The following is a 9,000-nucleotide window of genomic DNA, read 5'->3' on the forward strand; positions in this document are numbered from 1 at the left end:
GCTAACGTGAATCCGAAAAGAAGCGAGCGGCAGCCACGCTTCTTCTTGCAGCCTGTGCGATGCGCACACCAGCTCGGTGCTCTGCGCCCTCATTCGTATGCTCTTCGTACCATGTCGCGCTTTTCATTCTGCCGGAGTCGAAGCGTCGTCTACTTCTCGCCTGAGAGCACGGTGCCGGCAGAGAAACGCTCCGGGCTTCTGCCTCTGCCGAAACACACCTGGGCTATCCCTCTCAGCGTTAAGTAGCACAAAATGCTGTCTGCGTTATGGTCCTAATCTTAAGGGAAAGATTCTCGGCTTCGGCTCGCACAGAGAACTTTGCTGGGACAATACATGTGTTTTATTATCCTTTCTCGCAAGAAGACTATGGTGCTTCTTTGGAACTGTTGGCCAGTGTAAGGCTAATCCAGCAAGTGCTTCTCTCCTGACACATTTCTCTGAGCGAGAGCTTCGGCGGACAGTTGGGCTCTGCGAAGCAGAAAGTCTGTGCTTGCACGTAGCGCTGAGGAGAATCTGTGCACAGCGCGCTCTGGATGCGTGCAGTACACACACTAAAGAGAGCCAAAGCTCAATGTCTCAGTTCTGTCCAGCGCCGGAAATTGAGAAGAACGCAGCCCCAGAGCTCTGGGCTGGAGTGTGCGATGGTTATGAGCTGTGCCGCTCTTCTGCGTGTCTACTGCACGCATCCATAGTGTACAGTGCAAGGATTTTCCTCAGCTCTCGCTCAACGAAATGCATTAGAAGGGAAGCACATGCTAGATTAGCCATTCGTTAGCCCACGCTTTCAGTAGAGCACCACAATCTGGGCGACGAGGAAGAGCAAAGAAGAACATCTTTTCGTCTTTGCACGATCTTCTCTGCGAGACATCTCTCCACGTCTTTGCTCCCTGCAAGGCTGTAAGGTGCGCGGTGGTACTTGGAAGGGAGAAGGCAGGTGCAGAGAGCACCGCGATCTGACGGCGCTCTGCAGGCTTAAAGAAAAGAAAGCTACCACTTGAATGTGGTTCAAATACCAATTTCCACGCGTCGCGGGTAAGCTCCGGGTAAGCTTGGTGACCTAAAACTGGGCGCTGAGTGAGACGTAGCCGAGAATCTATCCCTTTACATTCCGGCTCCAATGCAAACAGAATGCGATGCTACTTAGCGCTGCGAAGGAAAGTGCATAGCCCTGGTGTGTTTGGGAAGGATCAGCAGCCTGGAGCGTTTTTCTGGAGCCTTTCTCCGCTGGCACCGTGCTCTCTGGGCGAGAAGTAGACGACGCTTCGACTCCGGCAGAATGAAAGCGCGACATGGTACGAAGAGCATTAAAGAATGAGGGCAGAGCACCGAGCTGGTGTGCGCATCGCACAGGCTGCAAGAGGAAGCCCGGCTGTTACTCGCTTGTTTCCGGATTCACGTTAGCGTTTTAAAACAGAAAGTTCCACTTGCAGCTACTTGTGCTGCTACCTATTTCTCTTCCAGCTTTCCCTGGGAGGAATTGTGCCGAGCTTTTATGCTTCGAGATGCAGAGATGACAGTGGTAGATGCGGCGGAGAAGGGAAATAAAGAGTATAGCGGACAGTTTATGGTGCTTCACGTGCGGCAAGGCGAAAGTACAGCCCGGCAGTGCTTTTTACTTCTGGAGCATTTTGCTTTGGTAGCAGCTGCTGCAAGTGGGCAACGGAGCTGCGAGAGTGAATAACGTGACGGCACGTCTATCTGAGAAGGAAGCTCCCGAGCCGCAGTGTGTTGTGCTCAGTTTCAAGGCTGCTTGGAGAAGGGGGTACTTGAAGACCGCCTTCTATCTCGACGCGTCCTACTGCATGTGCTCCAGCTGCATGGACGCTGCAGCATTGAAGGTGTAGGATACTGCTTCTGGCCAGGTAGTGTGATGAATGGAAACGGCTGCGCCTTACTTTGTGAAGCAGCCAGAGCATTCTCAGCTGAATCTGCTTATGAAGCAGCTTTTGGCTGGACATTTGAAATTCGGTCCACTGAGTACGTTAACGCGGTGCCCAGTTGCTTCGTTCTTTGCCTTCTGCCGTCTGGACGAAACTGGAGCCCAGCGATGGCTTTGAGTTTTGGCGCTCTTCAGCGCGAACACTGCACACATCCACAGTGTGCTGTGCACGGATTTTCCTCAGCTCGACGTACAATCATTTTCTTGCTGTTTCCAGAGTCTAAACTCTTCGTGAAACTCTCGTCAGCGAGATGCGGCAGGAATGAGGCACTTGCTGGATGAGCTTTTCGCTAGCCAAGACTTTCAATACAGCACCACAATTCAGGCAAGAAGCAGGAGAAAGGAAGATCATCCTTTCGTCCTTCCACGTTCTTCTCTGCGAGATGACTATCCGTGTCTTTGCTTCCTGCAAGGCTTTAAGGGGCGCGGGGGTACTTAGAACTGAGAAGGCAGGTGCAGAGAGCACCGGGATCTGACGGTGCTCTGCAGGCTGTAAAGGAAAGACGGCAACCACTTGAATGTGTTGCAAACACAAGTTTCCACGCGTCGCGGGTAAGCTCCGGGTAAGCTTGTTGACCTAAAACTGTGCCAGACGGAGCTGAGACTCTTTCCCTTTGCATTTGGACGACAAGAAAAGACCGAAAGTGTTGCTGTATGTCGCTGCGAGGGAAAGTGCATAGACCAGGCGTGTGTCGGCAGAAGCAGTCGGCTGGGGCATTTCGCTGCCGGCACCGTGCTCTCTGGGCGAGAAGCAGACCACGCTTCGACTCCGGCTGAATGAAAGAGCGACATGGGTACTAAAGAGGCCGAACGAAGGCGCAGAGCACCGGGCGGTGTCCGCAGCGTACAAACTGAGAAAGGAGCGTTGCTGGCACTCGCCTGCCTGCCCAATTCACGTTAGCACTGAGAAGGAGGAAGTTCAACGACAACTACTTACTTGTGCTACTACTTATCCCTCTTCCAACCATCCCCAAAACCACTGGCGCTTAACTTTAGGCTTCGAGATGCAGCAAACACAGTGGTCGCCTCCAAGGAGAGGGGAAATAGAGAGTGCAGCGGGGAGTTTAGGTGGCTTTACGTAAGGCAAGGGGAAGGTGCAGCCCAGCATTGGCTTTTTCTTCTAGTTCTTTTCTTCAGGAGAGCAGCTAGCAAGCAGGCTGCGAGAGGCAACAATGGGATGGCTCGTCTGTCGGAGAAGCCGCAGTCTACAGTGCTGCAGACTGCTGTGCACAGTTTTAATGCTGCTGTAAGTACACGGTACTTTTGGAACGTCTTCTCTCCTGACTCTCCCATCTCTGGGAGCTCTAGCTGCTTGAACCTGGCCACACTGAAGGTGTGTGGACGTGGTCGCGCTGCGAGTATCAAGTCTTCCAGAGAAGAGGGATAGTCAAGAAATGCTTTCTCACCTGGCCTATCTCTCAGTCCGAACTGTGGCTGCAAACGCTGCGCTGCAAGGGTGGACTTACCCACTTGGAGAGAATGTGATGATGCTCTAGATATAGTTGCGAAGGAAAGTGCTGCTCACTGGAATGTTTCGCCTAGTTCACAGACTTTAAAAGGACTAGGAAGGCCAACGCCTTGTTCTAGCACTTGTTCTCTGCGTGCAGCTGCTGGATGTTTGGAAGGGCTTTGGGATCCGCCAGAGGTGGAGGGTACGATGCTACAGAGAGCTTGAAGGAAAGTGCCTATCTCCAGAGCCTTTGATGCAGTTCAGCGGGTGCGAGTGGCATGTTGAGCATGTTCATGATGGCACAGAAAAGGTTCTGAAAGAAAGAGGCCGTGCTGAAACTGCCTTTACTTTTGCCGCTTGGAAACTGCTCAGCCAACAATGAAAAGATTCGTCTTGCTTCCCCGCTACGCGCAGGGTTACATCCTTTTATGTCTCCAAGAGGCAGGATGCACAGCGGAGCTCTTCCACCAACTGCTTCCACACGACTGGGGCCGCGCCAGCCAAGCGCTTTTTGCCGGGCACTGTCAGCGCTCATGGAAACAACCACACGATGGCGCTGCAGACTTGCAAAAGAAGGCCAAGCACCTGGCCCAGCTCGAAACCACCCCAAGGGCAGACAGAGGCAACTTGCAAACGGCCCTGCACTCAAATCAACGGTGTCAGGACAAAAAGATTGCCCTCATCTTCCCCTTCCAAGAGCACACTCTTCTTTACACCACACCTCTTTGGCCCAAACAAATCTTTTCCCTCTCGCAGATTCCGCCCACCAGCTTGAAACCATCTGGCAAAAACAGGGCTCAAAACAGTGCCAGCTGAGGAAGATCTTGCTGCCTACAACTTCACCTGCACCCCTCAAACTAGCAGCACACACGCTGTTCTCAGCACTCTCCTTCTCAGCTCTAGGTACCATCCTAAGCCTTCCCTCTCCCAGAGTCAGGATCCAAAGGCAACGGCACCAGGGACTGCTCACACACTGAAGGCACCAGGACAAATAGCTTAAGAGCTTGGCCTTTGCATTCCCGCTGACAGCTCAACAGCTCGAACCCAGAGAGAGCTCTGCCTGTTGGGAAAAGCCTTTAAAATCCCTAGGAGTACCTGATGTGCACATCCAAACCCGCCTTCCTTGCCAAAGAGAGCAACTACAAGCCCATCTCCAAAGAAACGGCATCCCCTCCTCCAAAATACAACACATCCAGCGACTGATCCACCTCCAGTATTGAATATGTCCAACAATTGCCCCCACACGCACAGGGGCCAGAAGAGAAATGTCTTGCTGGACTATTCCTCCCCACAGTACCTTAACATCTGCCCTAGCAACACTGGCACTATGTCCTTGCCTTCCCAAGGAAAGGCTCTCCGAGTCTCTTGGCCTTGCCTTGTCTAGTTCTTCTTAAGGTACCCTTGCTCTGCTTCCTTTGCCTGCGTCTGCCTTGCCTCGCACTGCCTACAACTTGCTGGCTTTGCTTTGCCCGGCCTTCCACTCTTTCCCTTGCCTTCCATGCAGGCAAGGCGCTGCAAACCGAGTGCAGGCAATTGTGGGCAAGTCAAGGGAGAGGTAGGCAAGGCCAGAGCAGTGAGGGGAAAGCAAATGGAGTGGTAGGCAAGAGAAGGCCCAGAAGTTAGAGGCAAGGCTGGCTGTAGGAAGGAAGGGCCACTGATGGGAAGGCCAGGCAGAAACAGGAAGGGCTCAGCAAGCCAAGGCCCTGGAGGAAAACAGTAGGCAGGTCATATGCGGGGCAGGGCCCTGCAAAGGAATGCAAGGCTACAGAGGGCTAACAGGGCAAGGCAAGGCAACTGTTGTGTTGCCAAGGCAAGGCCAGGCAAGGCAGGTGAGAAGTACATTCAAGGACTGCTGGTACACAAAAGTGGCCAGGACCAAGTGCTCTGTGTGGCCTTGATCCCGCGTGGGTCATCTCTCCTCTGTACCTAAAAGACTTGAGCTACCTGCTTTCCCTTGTATGCAAAAGAACTCTCTTTCTGGTCCCCGAGCTCAAGGGCAAAATGTGAATTGCCCCTCCAAGGTTCAAGACATGCAAGGATTGCTCCCAGACAAAGGCTGCCCACAGAGATGAGTGTGGCAACATGCGTCCTCCCCTGGTCTTCCTCTCATGGGATCCTGAAACACCGGAGATGCTTGAGAGCTTTGAGATTCCTCGGAGGAGCAGAAAGGGCAGGGCAAGGCCCAGAAATGTCATTGAAAAGGGGTGTTGAATTCCAGGTGGGGGAGGGGTGAGCAAGGTCATGCAAGGCAAGGGAGGGGTTCAAGAGCAAGGCAAGGCAAGTGGTGGCTTTGCGAGGCGAGGCAAGGCAATGAGGGTCCTAGAAGGAAAAGGAAAGATGAGGCCAGACCTAGACGAATGTGAAAGGAAGTCAGGTGGGGGATGGGTGAGCAAGTCAGTGCAAGGCAGGGGAGAAAAGGCAGGTTGAGGGAAGGCTACAGAGGGGGCAGCAAGGAAATGCAAGGCATGGGGAAGCATGCGAGGAGTGGGTGCTGCCAGCCGGCGGGGATGGCAGGGGTGGGGCCACTGCAAGTAGCATGGTGGGGATGTGGAGGGGGTGTTAGTGTGCGGGAGGTGTGTGTGTGTGTGTGTGTGTGTGTGTGTGTGCAGTGGAGTGCAGGGTAAGTGCAGGTGTGTGTGTGCGTATACGGGGGTTTTGTGCCAGGTGCTGTGCCGGGGAGAGCCATTCCACCGCAAGGAAGGTGTGGGAGTGAAAGGAGTAAGATAGATGTGTCTTTACAAAGAGACCGTGTGAATCTCTCCTTAGACGAGGCTAGGAATTTACAGGGAGGGAAGTAACAGAAGAAAGTATTCGTTCTAGAAACTGTTACTAATCAACAGAGACTGTTGCTCAGCCAAGGCCCTGCTAAATTCCTGAACCTAGAGCAAGGCAGCAAAGACTTCCCAGCATTAGGAATAGTTTGGTTTTCTTCCTTTTCCATTCCAAAAGGGGAGTGCATATTAGAGGGGGGCATAGAGTAGGCAGTTCCGGAAGTCTGTAATTCCCGAGTACCTCAGAGGGTGCTGTTGCCAGGAACTTAGCATCAGAAGGGGGCTGCATCCCGCAATCATTTGAGAGACTCCATGGCAAAAGCCCCATGGCCTCTCCCTGGAGTTGAAGAATGTTACAGGACTCCTCTGTCTCCTTTTTGGTGGATGAAGAAACTCAGAAAGCCACACTTCTGCCAGAACTCTCCAAGATGCCCCCTTTGCTCCCCGTGACTCCATCACTGCCCAGGAAGCTGTCTTTTCTACCACAGCAGTTTGACATACAGTTAAAAGTCGTGTGGCAGAGAAAAAAGGCAAGAATTGGTTTCCAAGGGATGGCAAACAAGAGATACCAGAACCTTTGGCCCTACCAATATTAAAGCAACTCCATTAAGAGAGTCCTTGCACTTCCTGAGGATTGGCAGAAGCCTATCTTATGACGTATGTTGCTGGGGGTCTTTTTAGACTGGCAAAAGGAGCTGTTGAAGGTTGCTTGATCTGTGCTAAAGCCAACAGCCAAGTTACAAAGTAACTTGCTAGGGGAGGGAGGCCTTGGGCTGCATGGCCCTTCCAAAGATGCCAGGTGGATTTTCCGGAGATGCCCCAAGTGGCAAGGCTTAATATCTTCTGGTAATCGTATGTCAGCTAGCAAGGTGGCCAGAAGTATTTCCAACTACTTCAGTAATGACAGGATCAGTTCTTAAGGCATTTTTGGAACAAATCATTCCAAGATACAGCATTGTAGAAGCAATAGACTCAGATAGGGGAACTCATTTTGCAGGAAAGGTCCTTCAAGGGGTTTTGGCTTCTTTAGGAACACAATGGAACCTCCATAGGCCCTGGCACCCCCAGAGCTCGGCTCGGGTAGAAAACAATGAAGAGAGAAATAAACACCTTTTGAAGCTGGTAATAGAAACCAAGATGCCATGGGTAGGGCTCTGGACATTGGCTTTGGTGAGAATGAGCGCCCAACCCAGAAGAGAGATTCAGTTATCTCCCTTTCAATCGTTGTTTGCAATTACCCTGGTAAGTCTCCACCTAGTGGGGGGGGGGGGTAGAGGCAAGTGATGTATATTTAAAACCATCTGTGGCCAGGATCCTGCTTCTTGTGAAACCCCTTCAACAGGAAGCTCAGCCGGCACAAGTCCGGCCTTTGGACTTTGTTGCTTGTAACATCCAACCAGGAGATTGAGTCCTAGTTAAGGAGTAGAAAGAAGCGCCAGTGCTGGTGAAATGGCGTGGCCCATTCCAAGTGTCACTGACGACAGAAAACAGCCGTCAAGTAAGCTGAACACAGGTGAACCCGTCCCTCTCGGGTCAAGGTCTCTGAAGCCTCGGAGATTTGCACATCTCAGTTGGAGGAGAAGGCCGGGAGGCCGTGACTGACACTCTGCAGGAGTGGGCCGGAGCAGTAGGCAGTGCTTCGACATCGGAAGAAGCCCCGCAGTCCTACCTTCAGACCGTCTGCTGAAATAGACTGTATAGGCATCCCTCCTCTAGAATCTCCACTCACTTGGGGGCTAATACTTGTGGCCATTTTGTTACGTTAAGTGGTTTCTGTGTCTTCAATTGCCACAGGTGCTGCAGAAGACAACGGGAAAATTAGACTAGCTAATTAGATGACACTATTAAAACATTTTCCTTACTAATTCTACTTTGATATGGTCAGCTGAGTTTAGGCCAGGAGTGGGAGAATCAATTTGCAGCCTTAGGAGAAGAAGTAGCAAAAGTTTTTAACCTTAGCAATTGCTGGCTCTGTGGAGGGCCAGGAGGATCTGAAGAGTGGCCATAGTTGGCTAGCCCAGCTGAACCTAAATGGTGGGTCAATGTGAGGGCCACAGTGGGATGGGATTTGGGGCCAAAGAAGGAAGTTCATGGCCACTTCATTCTTCTCCAACAGGCACTTATTGCCTAAATAGGATAGGGCATGTCTATGTAGGAAAAGGCAATTGTCAATTGACTTTCCCTCTGGGTTTGAACAACTGGGTTTGGACCCCCAATTGCCCTCCTTCCAATTGTTCCAAATATCAAGGCAAATGCAATCAAATACCTGTTCGGCTCACTAACAGTAGCTGCGTAAGGCGTTCTTATCACACTTGCCAAAAATATTTGGAAGCCTGTAAAGCAATGGGGAGGGACAAGGGGTTTTTTTGACCACCTGTTTTTGAGCAGTCCCCACAAAAATTCCACAAGTAGAAGACATGTTGTTTGTGATTATCAGTGGGAATGGCCACACCGGATTGGAACTCAAAGCCTTTTAGTGAGTTCTGCTCCAAATCCAACCAAGCAGCTTGCAGATGTAAATGTAGGTGGGAACCCTGTGCGGGAGCTTGGAAATGCAAATGCTGGGACCCTTATGGTGGGGCAACTCTTGTTGGGGGACCGTTAGGCCCGGGAATCCTACTGTATTTTGAGCCACCAATTGATGACCATGGGTAGGTTCCTTTGCTAATGGAACACGGGCTTTGAAAGGACAGTATTGGATTTGTGGCCATGCTTAGCTCAGGTTACCTCCAAACTGGTCAGGGATATGGTATATTTAGTAGACTGTTGTTCTTTTTGCTACTACAAGTTCTGGGAAATCGCTTAGGAATCAAAATCTGTGATGATTTAATTAGAGAAAA

Source organism: Aphelocoma coerulescens, unplaced genomic scaffold, assembly GCF_041296385.1.
Source record: "Aphelocoma coerulescens isolate FSJ_1873_10779 unplaced genomic scaffold, UR_Acoe_1.0 HiC_scaffold_61, whole genome shotgun sequence".
NCBI classification, from domain to species: Eukaryota; Metazoa; Chordata; class Aves; order Passeriformes; family Corvidae; genus Aphelocoma; species Aphelocoma coerulescens.